The sequence below is a fragment of the Ciconia boyciana genome, chromosome 1 (assembly GCF_034638445.1).
Source record: "Ciconia boyciana chromosome 1, ASM3463844v1, whole genome shotgun sequence".
Lineage (NCBI taxonomy): Eukaryota > Metazoa > Chordata > Aves > Ciconiiformes > Ciconiidae > Ciconia > Ciconia boyciana.
Window position 1 is genome coordinate 81,273,362 of NC_132934.1, and position 14,634 is coordinate 81,287,995.

Below are 14,634 nucleotides of genomic sequence, written 5' to 3' on the forward strand. Positions count from 1 at the left end.
CCAGAGAGCAACCAAATCTCCGGGTTCCCCCCTCCCGGGGGCTGCTCGGGGAAGGTGGCGGTAACTTTCCCCCCACCCGACGGCTTTGCATGGAAACCCGGCGTATCTTCTCCCACGACAGCGTTTATTGCTAACAAAGATGGCGCCTCGCACACCCCTGTCCCAGCAGATGCTGGTGCAGGCACCGGCGCGGCAGCGGCCTCCCCCCGCCCCGCCCGCCCCGCCACCGGGGTCCCGGGAGGGACCGCACCGCCGCCGCCCTATCCCCCCGCCCCGCGGGGCAGCAGCCGGGCGGGGATGCGCGGGGGTCGGTCGCGGCGGAGAGAGGGGATGGCCTCGGGGGAGGCGCGGGTCCCCGTGCTGCGGAGAGCCGGGGGGGGCTGCCCGGCCCCGCAGCCTCCCCATCGCCGCGCCCTGGGGCCGCTGCCGCCGCCCTCGGCCGGCAAGGTGCGGGCGTCCCCCCCGAGCCGCTCCCCGCTGCCCTCCGGCACCCCCCCTACCCGGGGCGATGCGGAGGAGAAGGGTTTTCATCCCTGGGGCTTACGAGAAATAAATAAACACGTAAATGCATAAAACGGGGGCGGAGGGGGGGACACACACAACCCTGTCCGAGTCTCACCCAGCGCTCCCCGGGTGCTGCCCCCCTTCCCCGGTGCAACGCGATCCTGTTGTTTATCCCGGCCGCGCCTGGGTTCGCCCTCCCTCTGAAACCTCCCCGAAAACACGGGGTTGTGCTGGCCTTGCGCTGGGGAGAGACGGGGAAAGGGGAGCGACCCCCACCCCCCCCGCCTCAATCTCGGCCCCCCCGACTCGGGCAGATGGCACCCCGGGCTTGTCCCGGGGCCGAGGAGAGTGAACGGGCACGGCCACTGTTTGCAATGGACTTTTCCTCCTCCGGCTGCAAAGGATCGCTGAACACCCTGCCCTCCGCCCTCCCCCAGTGCGCTCCGGTATCCAGCCCCCCCTCCCCCAGTTTGACTCCAGGCCGCCCCATGGGGGGTGTGGGGGGTGCGGGAGGTGTGCGCAATTGAGGCCGGTAAACGTGGAAAACCCTCGCGAAAATTAAAAAAAAGAAAAAAAAAATAGTTCTTTTTCCAGCACGAACAAAGTGATCATGATGGAAAATAAACAGCGGCGCCTCCCCGAGCCGGCCTATCCCCGCCGCCGGCGCAGGCGAAACCTCCCCTTGTGCAGCCGCCGCCGGGCGGGGGGACGTGGGAAGGGAGCGGGGGAAGCCGTCCGGGGAGAGGGGGGCGGCCGGGGCAAGGTCAGTGCCGGCGCTGGAGCTCCCGGGCCGGGGCAGGGGGGAGCGAGGGCGGCGGCCGGGGTCCAGCCTGCCGCTCTGCCGTGTAGGGTTTGGATTTGCCCTCTCACCCCCCCGCCCCGCGAGAGCGGCTGCAAAATCAACCACGTTATTATTTATTTATTTTTATTTATTTCGCGGCCGATGGGGCTTTTCACCTCGCTCTGCCGGCGAGGGCCGCCCCAGCCGCCGGCCGCTTTCACCTGGGGCCGCACCCGCCGCGATCGCGCCCCCCCCGGGGAGCGGCGCCGGCCGCCCCCCCCGCAGCTCCCCGCCTCCTCCCCCGGGTGATCCCCGGGGGGATGCGCGGAGCCGGCAGCAGAGAGAGAACGAAAGGGGGGGCACGCTCAAACCCGCCCCGCGCCCCCTTCCCCGGGGCGGTAGGGGGGCGGGTTACCCACCCCCCCGGGCTCGGGGCTCGTTGTTACGGCGGGGCCTGGCGTCGGCGCAGCCCGGCGAGCCGCCGCGGGGTGAAGCGGCCCGCAGCGCCGCGGCCGTGGGGGAGATTTAAGGTGGCGCTGGGCGCGGGGCTGGGCCGGGCCGGGCCTCCGGCCTGCGCGGCGGGATGAATTTTTTAAATTTTATTCCCCCCCCTCTTCCTCCTCCTCCTCCTCCTCGTCGCAGCGTTTCCTCCTCGGGCGGCTGGAGGCAACCTTGCCTCGCTGCTTCCCCCTGCCTGGCGCCGCTCCCCGGGCCCGGCGGGGACGGGAAGAAAGGGGGGGCCGGGGGGGGCGGCCGCACTTTGTGCGCGGCGAACGGCTCGCGTGGGTTGGGCCGCGCCCCGCCCCGGCGCTGCACGGCGGGGCCCGCCCCGACTGATGCAATAGGCGCGGCCGCCCCGCGGGCGCGCGCGGGCAGCGGCGGGAGCGCGCGCGGAGCCTCCCTCCCTCCCTCCCTCTCTCTCCCCATCCCTCCCGCCCCCGGTCACACGTCCACGCCGATGTGCGCACGCTTGCACGCGCGCACCCACCCCACCCCCACCCCCGGCCCGCTGGCGCGAGGACTCCGCCCTCACGCGCAGGGGCGGAGGCGCTCTCCCGCCGCGCGGACGTGCGCAGGCAGGCGCGCACCGCCCCGCGCGCACACATACCTGCACGCACACACGCGCGCACCCCGTCCACACCCGCGTGCGCGGCGGCGCGGTGCCGCGGTGAGGAGCAGGCAGGGGAGCGGGTCCCTCCCACTCGCGGGGGGCTGTGGGGCTGGGCTGGGGCACGGCCCCAGGGGGCGTCCAGCGCAGCGACGCGGGGACCGCGCCCTTTGGCCCCCGTGTCCCCCTGTGCCACGCGGGGAGCGGGATGGGGGAGAGGTCGTGGCCCGTCCCTGGGGGGCGGGGGCGGCGGCCCGGGACACGTCCTGGGGCTGCGTGGGCCTGGCGCGCTGGTGTCAATCCAGGCACGGGGGCGGCTGCAGGGCCCCACCGGCTGTGGGTGCCAGGGGTGGGGGCAGCCGGGCAAACCCGCAGGTGCTCCCGGGGCAGCCCCCGCTTTGCTGCTTCGCGAGTTTTAAAGTTCCAGATTGATTTCCTCCCGCTCGTCCTTCATTCACGTCGGCAGCTCGGCTTCCCGCGGGGAAAGGGGACAGCCCCCTGGGGATGCGGGACACGCGGGGCGCAGGCTGGGCTGCGCACAGGGCCTGCTGCAGAAAAGGGTTTGCCTTCCCTTACCTAAGGCTGTGTATTCCCGTGCCAGGGGAGAGGGGTACGACCCGGTCCTTAGTGGGAATGTTTTGGGTGTGGGTCTGACCATTTTTCACCCGAGACGTTTGGCTGGAAGAGAAAGTACTGACGATGTGTCCTTAAAGTCGGTATTAACACCCACCGCTTTTCAGATGCGGGACCGGGCTACTCTTCCCCAAAAGCGGAAATTAACTGGAAAATGAAGTTTCCCAGCATCCGTACCCATCTGTCCGTCTGAGTACCTTCAGCTGAAAAAACCTGAAGAAATGCTGAATTTCATCGTTTGCAAAAGAAAACGTTCCACTTCAGAAAAGTTCAATGTGTTTTGTTTCAACATCTGCTTATGGTATTTTGTTATTTTCAACTTTTTATTTTAAAATTACTTTTCTTTTAAAAAGTAATCTAATATTTTTTTCTTGTTACTTCTTTTTTTAAAATCCTCACCAAAAGAAAATGTTCACAGTATAATGGCTTTAACAAAATGTCTGATCTGCAGTAAAATCATTAGATTATACTGTATGAATTGTTTTGCTCTGTCCCCAAATGAGATCTTTTCTGCCTTGATTTTACTGGAAAAACTTTGAAGACTTTCTGTTTGTTTTTAATATAGATTCCCCCCCCCCCCCCCACCTCTGATGTTTCATTTACTTACTGAGCTGAAAAAAGGCATTTTTCACACTGGGCGGGTAGTATCTGCACTTGCGGTTTGCCGTGTTTCACCCCGGCTCGGCCATCTCCTCCGTCCAGGGAGCTCGTGTGCCTTTCCTCTCCCTGCCTGCTTTCTGCCTTGCCCACATCAGTCATCGCAAGACTCAAAATTAGGCAAAAAGTAGAGGGAAAAGTGGTTTTCTTCTCTGTTTTTCTTCTTTTCTTTTTTTCTTTTTCCTAAAAGAAAAAAGTTCTTAATTCACTTTACTTAAAAGGCAAGCAAATGTGTCTTTTCCTATAATAGAAAATTAATAATAATAAATATAAAAGTAGTATAATAATATATCATAATATAAAACGTGCAGCCGCCTGAAAATAAACCAGCATCCGACTATCCACTCTTCACCTGCTTCTGCCTGAAGAAAACAAACCAAAACTGACAGCAGCTACAAAAATCCCCCTAAAGAAGGTTACCAGCCATGCAAAACAAGCACTAATAAATGACAGGTGAAGGGGCTCTGCTTGCTGCAGAGCTCTGCCCCCGCTCCTCTCTCGGCATCTTCCCCCTGGTCCTTGGGCGTGGTGGCAGAGGGGCAGCAGCCCAGATGTGGCGAGGTGCCTGGGCGTCTCCTGGGGAGACGAAAGCAAAAGGAAAAAGTCTGAGTCTAGCAACGTGGACAGAAAATATTGCTGAGGTGAAAACAAAGTTGGGAGCTGACCTGCTCGCAGGTCTCCCATTGCCCGGTGCTCTGTGATAGACAGGGACCTTTGTCACTTGTTACAGGGTCAGCTTCCAGCCCCGAGCTGCCGCTGCAGCACGTGAACAGCATCCCGGCCTCAGAGGGTTTATGGCCTGCAGCTCCCTGCACAGGAGAAGCAGCATGGAAGCATGATAGCTTCAAAGGAATGGATGAGTGGAGAGGACCAGGGTGAAATAGAGAGCTGTTGTCCTGCAGCCAGCATGCTTCCCAAAGTGGCTTTCCTTTTGCAGGGCACCTTCAGCTTGTCTAGGCCTAATCCGCAGTCAAGATGTGATCTAACTGAACTCGCCTTCTTTCTCAGGGAGCAGACACATGTTCACGTATGTCTGTCTCCAATTGAGATGTACTCGAGTTAAACAGATACAGCTGGTTTGCTTTTCTTTTTGCCTCCCCCCCCACCCCCCCAAACCAGGGCTGCAGCTGTGCATCAGTGGAGTGCGGTTGCCCTGTGCGTTGTCACTGGAGAGGGGACAGCTCTGCCTCCTGCCCGTTCCCCACTGCTGCCACACTCTGCCATCACTGGGGAGCAGGGTTTGGGGTAACCCCTCTGGACTCCCCCCTGTTCCCCAACTGGGCCTGGCTGTGTGCACCCTCCCTGTCTTAATAAACCTTGCTAATCTGCTGGTTCTCCACAAGCAAAGGGCACAAGCAGTTTGTTTGCTGTTGAGGTGCTAGAGGATCCCATGGAGGTCACCTCCAAGGGCTCTGGGGTGCGTTCTCTGGCTCTGGGTTTTGGAGAAGGGCGTGTTGCAGCTGCAGCTAACACGTTATGTGGTGGGCTGCCGCTGCTGGTGACACCGGTACTGGTGCCACTGCAGCAGAAGACGCCAGTTCATGGCCCAACTAAGCAAGCTGACCTGAGCGGGTGCTCGTAGCAGGCTGTGCTGGCAGAGGGGTGCCCCACTGCCTTTCGGCAGCTTAGCACCTGCCAGCCGGCTCTGGGTGGAAGCGCGGAGCAACACACCTTGTGGTTTAGCATTCCCTATCCACAAGACTGGCTGTGCCAGTTCAGGCTTTTATACCTGGCCATCCTACTGCGCCTGCAGCTGTTTGGAGGAGCCAGCAGGCAGGAACATTAGTTTCATTCCAATTTTATCCTTGGCCTCACATCTGAGACTTCAAGCAAGGATTCCAGTCGTGGGCAGACGCCCCATTTTGTGTGCTCCAGACGTTACTCCCACAAAGACCAAGCAGTCTTTTACATGGAGGCCAAAAAAACAACTGTTGCCTGATAAAGCCTTTCTGTCATGACTGGCTCTATCCAGATTGAAACCAGGGACCTACAAGTGCAGAAAGGGATCCCTACCATCCTACTACCTGGGCAGGCGGGAAGAGCTCTGCAAGGAGACGGCTGTGCCCTGGTAAGCACAGTTGCAGCTGTGGTCCTGGCTTTCCTTGGGGAGAGAAGCTGGAGGTCTGGGACTGACCATACCATAAATTTTTCCTGCCTGATGCAAAGCCTGAAGTTGACGCTGTAAGCTTGGTAACCTGGTAGACCACAAACTTTTTTTTCCTGGAGTGAAGTGATAAATTGTTCCCATCCGAGCTGCCGACTTCCTGCTGTATTTATTTCATTCTGGTTGGGGACCGGGGATCAGAAGGGAAGGCACATGCGCACACAGACAAATATAGATAGATATTTATTTATTTTTATTAGTGGATTAGTGGAAGAGAGACCTCTACTGGCTCAGCTCGAAGAGCCACTGACATACATCGGCTGCGCGGCCGGCCGCAGCCAAGGTCTGCTGCTGGTGGGATTTCTCGCTTGACTTCACTTCACCTACTTTGGAAGTTTCCTCCTGGGTCACAGGCATTTGCCAAGGAAAGCTAAGAAGCAACCTTTCACGTTTTCCCTTCTTTTTAAAAAATCCAGCATGTAGGGAGTCACGCAGTTGCAACTGCTAGCAAATGAATTGTGACAGTGCTCAATGTAGTAAGTAAAGTAGCTTATTTTCTTTAGGAGGGGATGAACCTTGGGCACTGAAGCATGGAAGAGAATTAGAGACTTATCGGTACTGGAGGACAAGGCAACAGGGTGTTTTCATCCACTCCATTGATTTCAATTGCCTTTTTTCCTCTTTCTGTTCTTCCTTCCAGCTGATTGTGTAGTACTGCAATGAAGATGGCTTCAGAAACCGTCTCTCTTGGGTCTGTGCTGTTTAGCATCTTGCTTCTGCTGTCAGGCAGTTGGATAGATGTTGACTCCTACCTGGGCCATACCTGGGGTCAATAATCAGTGGATGCTTATCTTCCTGGGTTGGGGAAAAGTTAATATATAGATTTTTTTTCTAGCAAAGCTGTCTTTATCTGAGCGCAAGTAATGCAAAAGAGGGCTTGGTGTTTGCAAACAGGTGGAGCTGGGTGAGCCATGGTTGTTCGTGGAGTGCAAGGTCTTTAAGTCCTGAGCTGCCAGTCTGGCTGAAAGCAATGGAGGCAGTAGTTTCACAGCTGAGTCGGTACTGCTCAAACGCTGGCTTGGGCATCCCCTTCCTTCCTCATCCAGCCCACTCATTCCTGCCCCTGGCATTGCTGGTGAAGTTACATGAGGAACTGCATCAGGGAATGGATCTGGCAGAGATTTCCCACCTTCCCTTCTTTGTTGTTGTTGGGTTTTTTTCCAGCTGGATCCATTTCTGGTCTAGTTCATCATGCGGCTGCACTAACAACCCGACCAGCACAGTGGGTGGGAATGAGCAAGCTGGCAGCGCTACCATGAAATCGCAGCCTGCGAGCTGGTAGTGTCTTCCTTGTGCTTTGCAGTAAAGCAAAAACTAAAGCCTTGTGTGGGACAACTGCCATCGTCCTACAGTGATGAGGCTTGCTAGAAGGTGCTGGGCAATCTCTGATACTGCAGCTCAGGGCTCTTGCTTCCAGCTTTCATCTCACATCTCTGGCCATCAAAATCTGCTCCGCAAATGATCCAAGAGCTGCTTAGCTAGGGAAATAGAGGTTAGTGCCGATGGCCTGAAGTTTCCGGATTGTCTGCCAGGGGATCTCCATCACAGAGTTATTGTAGAGAGATCTGCTGAGCCACATTTCTTCATTTTTTGTAAGAAAGTAACCTGGTGCACTGGATACAAAGACAGAGAAAAGCGCTACAGTGGCTTGTGGAGCGGCAGGCCCTGCGTTCTTCATTGCCATCCCTCTGAAATCCTAACCTGCAGTGAGAAGCTCCTATGATTGCTCTTGTCCCATGGCCAGGTCCATGCCTTGCTTGTGTACCCCACGGATTGCTGTCAGTCTGTCTCCAGCTGTTGCCCTGGTCTGTGGTCTGTGCATGGTGTAGGATCATGGTAAAGGGGAGAGGGCACTGCAGCCAGGCAGCCTTTTAGAGGCCCCCGAGCTGATGGCCCTGTGAGAAGGTACAGGCTCTAGCTGTCACCTGGTGGACAGCCCTTCCCCCTGCATGTCTTGGACGGCTCGGTGTGGTAGGTGCTCTCACTGTACCTTTTCCAACAGATCTCTGTAGCAAAAGCACTTGCTTTCTTTCAGAAGACGCTGGAAGAAGAAGTTGCTCCGCGGCCACCTTTTATGCCCTTTCCTTCCACCCTCCCTGTCTGTTCCCCTTTTAGCAGTCACTGAGTGGTGAGAGCACCCACTATTTTGCAGACATCAATTACCTCTTCTGCCTGGGGGGGGCAAAGTTTATTTTCTCTCTGGAGAGTGTTCTGGGTACTGGGTTCTTGGCTTGCCTGGGTCCTGCTGTCCTTGTGAGCAGCTCCATCCTCCAAAAAAGAGTGAAAGATTCACTGTGTGAATCTTCACTGTGTGATTCACTGTGTTCAGAAGTCTTTTGGGCAGGAGCTGCAACATGGGGCTCCTTGTTCTGAGATGAGTGTCCCAGATGCTAAGTACAGAAGCCTGTTTGTTTTTTTTTTCTTTCTTTCTTTCCTTTCATCCTTCCTCTCTCTTTCCAGATCTTTGAGGTCCCAGTGGAAAGAAAAGCTTGACAGCCCTGATCAGTTCAGGTCCTAGGAGGTGGAAGGCTCCAAGCCCAGCTAACCTCACAGTAGCAAGTTAAGCCCTCTGCTATGCTCATTTAAAAATCTAACCTAAAAGCATGCCCCTGCTTTCTAGAACTTGCTGCACATCACTCCCTCTTGATGCCATTTACTGCCCTCTCTAATCTGCATTTGTACTGCCTCATTTATTTGAAATAGCTCTCAGTGCCACCACATCATGTCCTACTTGTCACTCTCACCTTAAAGTGTGGCTCTGGTCAGAAAACGACGATACTGATGGTATTTTACTTGGGTAATCTGTTCAGAAGAAATAAGAAAGAGAGTGTCTGGGTTCTTTTCTTGGGCAGCAGTGGAACAGTTTGCATGTCCCTCATTCATACCCAGTGGTTAGCGAGGGTGTCGCAGAGGGCTTTGCTGGCTGACCAGGTTGTATGGGTGGTTTAATGGTATTTGTGGAATCACTGCTACTTGTGCCAGAAACCTGCCCCGTGTTTCTGATCTGAATGGCTTGGAATAGGAGAGTTGCATCGAGCTTTTGTCTTTGTGTTCCAGGTGCTCGGTGGCTTGAACATCTCCTAAAAAATCTGAATTGCAGTCTGAGGATCGTATTCAACCCCCCTGCTTTCCAGATAAAATCATAGAATCACAGAACGGTTTGGGTCGGAAGGGATCTTTAAAGATCACCTAGTTCAACCCCCCTGCCGTGAGCAGGGACATCTTTCACTAGATCAGGTTGCTCAGAGTCCCGTCCAACCTGACCTTGAATATTTTCAGGGATGGGGCATCTACAGCCTCTCCAAGCAACCTGTTCCAGTGTTTCACCACCTCCATTGTAAACATTTTCAGATCCAGGGGAACTTGTAAGCTTGTCTGTCCAGGAGACAGAGGGTTTCTCAAAGGCTGGTACTAGACCAAATGGCAGAAATTCGTCGAAGGAGAATCACACACTTACTTCCTTCTGCTCTCCATTTAAGATATGCTTCCTGGTGCTGATTTCTCTAGCAAACATCCAGAAGCACCTTAAAAATAAAACGCCAAAGTGAAAAAAGCCACTGAACACACAGACCTTCCCTGGGCAAGAGGATGAGAGCGAGTGAGCAAACCACATGTGACAGATGTTAGGCATGTTGCTGAATGCAATTCTGGAAGCTGCTCAGATGCTGTGGTCAGGTGAGTGGTATTACAAACCTATCTGGGCTAGAAAAGAGAAACATTTTTCTAGTAAATGAATCATATCTGGTAGAGAAAGCACTGAGGGGTAATAAACGTTCATCAGAGAACTGCCATTTGGGGAAATGCTTTTCGAGGTGAAGCTGCGGCGGCGTGGTGCTTTATAAGTAAGTGCCCCATCACTTCAGAGTTAGGAAGGACAAGATGTGCTCGTGGCAGCTCTACTGAGTCAGGAAACAGACACGTGAAAGACAGAACTGCTCTACTTCAGAGTACAAACTGGGTACTACTGCCACAACCACCTGCTTTTAACTGAACAGCCAGATACTTCTGAGTGGGTTTTTTTCCCAGTCCCTGGATGTCCTGCATGGGCTTCGCATGAAGCCCTGAATGCATGTTGTCACTTTGAGTAAGAGTGCTTTGTGCTTGCCTTTCAGTTTGTCTCTTTGTCTGCTAAACAGTTCAGTGCACCGAATCCCTGTTCCTGTAGACTCTCTGCCTTTTTTAAAAGAAAAAAAAAAAGGTGAACCAACATTTTGTAACTGTGGAGAAATTATGGAGGATAAAACTGGTACACAAATTGGTATTTCATCTGATGAGATGAAAAACTGTAATGTTCTGGAAATCCCTTGGCTGTTAGGCCTTCCCTGGTACAGTCTCAGTGCTGAGATGCTCTCTGGGAAAGCTCTGTAAACCAAAAATGGTCTCTGTTCCCCTTGGCCCATTGAGAGCCTGATCAGAGTACCTCGAACCGAGTCTGTGAACCTTTGTGGCGATAAGGCTCTTCATTAGGGCATTTATTTGCAGAACACAGGTCCTAAGTAACCATACAGCAATGCAGTCACTGGTTTAGGTGCACTGTAAGAAAGGGTAGGAGAGTCCAGGGAGAGAGATGGTGGGACTGTATGAATTTGAAGTCTTTGATTAAATGCAGTTTTTTTTTGGGGGGTACAGTGAACAAAACCAGGGCAGGAAAGTTACAAAAAACATATGAAAGGTAAATATAATTTTTCTTTTGTTTTGCATTGTTTTTGAAGCCTGATAAATGTAAATTTTTCTCATATATGACAAACCCTTTTTCAGTCATATAAGGCAGCACATGGGATGGTGGAGTTTTTCCAGGCTGCCAGAGTGTCTCTCTGTCTGGAGATAGATACTTTATTGTCGCCTATGACCTTTCAGTAATACATGATGGTAACCCAGGGTGGCAATCTCAAAAGACTGAGGGCACCTGAATTATGCTGAAGAGTCTGAACATCATTTTCTGCTTTTTTACACCAGCCACAAAGAATTACAGCATTTCTTGGGTAAGATGATGGGCAAAAAAGCAGGTTTCACTTTTTCATTAGTACCCTACCAGAGGCTGGATGCCTGTAATTTTACAGGGATGCTCAGAATTGACAGATGGCCATTCATATTTTCTGTGGGATCTCAGTGGAGGTAGATAACACTCCATTTTAAATCTACACTGAAATGGATTAGAAATGACAAATGGGCTTTTCCAAAGAAAGTGTGAAGGTTTTCCTTCTTTAAGAAAATTTACAAACAACCTGCACCACCACCACCACCCCCCTTCCTCAAATTTGGGTTGCTTATCTCTGCAGTCTGGGCCAGGGGCCCTCCAAAGACTTCCAGGAGCTCTGGCCAAGGCTGGGGAGGCCACTGATTCTCCACTTCACTGCAATTTGTTGCCTCTTTGAAGAGCAGCTGTTGCCTTTGAAGTGAACTTTTCTGGGCAAATGAGTATCAACGGATAGGGTGAGATTTTGGCTGCAGACGGCCAGCAGCAAAATTCCCTTCACAGAGGGGACTCTGCTGGCAGAAGGCTTGCAAGACGGAGGTTCAGCTGCTCCACCAGCCACTTCTCACTGAAAATACGCAACAAGTGGGAATGAAGCAGAGACATAACAGAGCTGCTCTGTGTTAACCTGCTCCTGGCCTGAAGTCCGTGGGAAGGGTCGACCTTGCTGCCCTGCCTGGTACCAACCCCTCAATCTTTTTGCTACCTCTCTGAGCTGATCTGGAGCTCAGGTAAAGGCAGACTTTCAAGTCCAGGCTAATCTGCCTCCATCATAGGATGGGTGGTGTGTTGTGTAGGTTTTGTCTGCGTTAGAGCAAGCTTATTAGGCAAGGCTGAGTCATTCCAGAGAAGCACCGAGTCCTGACAATGCTCAGATGTCTTTGTATTACCTTTCTGCCACCTTTTGTTCCTAGTCTTTTTTTCCTTATCCAGTAAGTCTTTTTGTTCTCTGCAATATGTCCTTATTTTCTCTACACTTTTCATCCAACCTGCAAGTGACCTCTGAATCCAAAACCACTCTTGCTGGTGGTTTGTGCTAATATTCAGGGCTATTCCCTGTCACTCCTGAGGATCTAGCATGTGTCCCTCCTGCACCTGAGTGGCTGCCTCTGGCTGGGAGGGAGGTGGCACCATCACTGTGGGTAAATCTACTAGAGACTGGGAGCCAGAGCCTGCCTTGTCATGTTAGGTGCCTAAATCCCAAATGTCTGTCCTTAAAACTCTGGGCCATCTGTCACCCATATCTGAAGGTGCCTCAAGTTCATCAGTACCTACTTTATGTGTGATGGTGCTGAGGTGTCAAGGTCTGTCCAGAAGTACTGAGCGTGGCTGACTCGCTCCCATGAGATCCTCCTGTAGGTATGCCTCTCTGTCACTCCTGGGAGATGCTAGACCAGGTAGGCACGCTATCTGCACCGAGCTATTGGAGACTCGCAGGGTGCTGCCACTGCTGGCCTCCTCCTCAAAGACAGCACGCAGGGCTGGCTGGCTGCCTGCAAGGAGATGTCTTTCTATAGGCCTAAATGCTGAAGCAGGCAGGGTGACAGGCATACCTTTCTCATGAGGATTTCTCTTTTGGCCGGGTCAGGCAGCTTCATCCTCCCTGTATTTGGGCTTTGCAGCTGCCACTGCAGGCATGTAATTCCCCTTACGAATTAACGTGAGAGTCTAGGTACTGGACTCAGACATTGCAAATACTACTAGGGGGGCAAAGAATGAGAATTCAGACACTCGGGCAGGGAAAGTGTCACTCTATTATTTAGTTTGGTAGGATCATAAATTACTGAAAACATGGCTCTATAATACAAACTTTCAGGCAGGTTGGGAGGTATATGGCTGTATATCGTACACTTTGCTGTGTACGACAGCCCTTTGGAAAGTGAAACCTGGAACCTGCTGGGTGGCTTTACTGATTTTTGGGTTTGCTTTGTACAGGGCGATTGCTAAAACAGACTTGTTCGTGGATGTCAGGCAGTTCACGCTACTGTGTTTTTATGCAGCGTTTCACAAGCACTGGACTAATAGAGAAACAAAGCAGTCTTCATGACCACTCAAATTTGTCTTGACTAAGCACACCATTGCTGAATAAAGTATATAAGTATTGTTTTCAGACAGCTGTAATCCCTCTGCAGACTTTAGGGTAATTTAATCTCTTGACACGACTGTGCAATTCCTGTTATTTTTAGGCACATTCATTAAGAGAAGAAAAGGTCCATTTAATCTGAAAACATATTAGCAAGTTTTCCTGCTTTCACAAATCTGAACCAGGTACCGCAGGGATTAAACTGAAAGTCGTTAACATATAATTGCTATTTGATGGCCAGAATGAAGTAGTTTCATACCCGCTCCTTACCAGCAGATACTGCAAAACCAGTTGCTACTCTTGAAGATTGTATCAGCAAAGATTAAAAACTCATTGCAAATTCTGCAAAATCAGACCCAGACTCTTTGCTGATACCAGCTGCCTGCAATCTGTATGTGCAGTGGACTGCTGGGCATGTGGGTGAGCTGGTGGGGATGAGGGAAGGGCCTGAAGTCCTCTCACAGCGATGACGAAGGTGGTATGTGAGTGCCCTCCCCGATGATGCCTGAGGATGCTGAACTCGGCTGGCTCCCATCCCTGGTGGTGTAGCCCAGAGGACTGTCACTGCCTGCTCTCCTGCTCTCCTCCTCCTCCTCCTCCTCCTCCCAGCCTCCTGAGCCACTCAGGACAAGTGGCAAGGGAGCCCGTCAGGCTACAGGATGAAACTGGCGGCTGTGAACATGGCCCAGATGCTGGACCTCAGGCTCTTAAGTCTCCTCTTTGGCACAGCAGGGAGCTCCTGTGTTGCTCACCATGGTCCCTGTGCAAAGCTGTTTCCCTCCCCACCTCTAAAGGGGAGATGGGGTTACTAAAATCAAAGCAGTTTCCCGAAGGAGGTGAGGATTTAGTTTCCTTCTGAATATTCCTGGCAGCATTATCCAACAGGCGTTGGGACATGTGATTAGAACCAAGAAGGATGTTGTTCAGGCCTCCACAGACGCTTCCAGGCTTAGCTTGGGTGGGAAGGTGAGGTTATGCATGGCAGGCTTTGCTCATGACTGTCCTTTTTGAGAATGAAGGGGGGAAGGCAGAGGCAAGGGACAAAGTGAGAAAAAAACCTTAAACTGCTGCGTTTCATGGGGTGGACTGTTGCAGCTAGTAGGAGATTGTTGATTGTTTGTTGAAAAGCCTCACTAGCTGTGTTTGCTTTGGATACCACAAGTCACTGGGTCATGACGGGGACTGTGAGTCATGCTCCTCCTTGCAATGGAAAACATGGATTCATCACCGTGGTGCTGCGCTCCTCGCTCAGGCACACGGCAGGGCGGGCTGCCCCTTGGGAAAATGGGAAGGTGGCACAAGGCAGGAAGCATGGACGCCTTCCCCTCCAAAGAGTGTAGGAAAGTGTTTCGGAAGTGCATTTTGCTCTTCAGGCATCCATCCTTGGTTCTGGGGAGAGCTTTGCTGGAGCCTCGAAAAAGTGGTGCGCTGGAGTTCTCGACTTCTCGTGTGCTTGTGTTGCTGTGGATACAGGGCTCTATTTTTGTGCCTCTTGCCTAAGTTTTGCCTGCATCTTGCAGTGCCTTAAATGCATTTTTAGGATTTGGTGTCCTGGGTAGCTCAAAGCATTAAAGTTGCATCTTTGTGGTCTCAGCAGGAGTAGAGCAGGCTGGTCATGACAACGTTCCCTCCGCTGCCTCTTCCTTTGGCAGAATGAAACCAGGCGGTGGTTTTGTTCAGTTTGTAGAGGATTGATGCCTTTGTCAGCACGAGGTGTTGCAGCTCCCTT

The 14,634-nt window shown here is 52.9% G+C and overlaps 1 long non-coding RNA gene across 1 annotated transcript; it reads left to right on the top strand.

The window, feature by feature from the left end:
- The first annotated feature begins 2,286 nt into the window (after positions 1–2,286).
- LOC140658463 (uncharacterized) lies at positions 2,287–4,539 on the top strand. The gene is made up of 3 exons (XR_012044742.1): positions 2,287–2,453; positions 3,134–3,327; positions 4,414–4,539. It is a non-coding gene; the product is annotated as an uncharacterized lncRNA (long non-coding RNA).
- Positions 4,540–14,634: the final 10,095 nt, after the last annotated feature.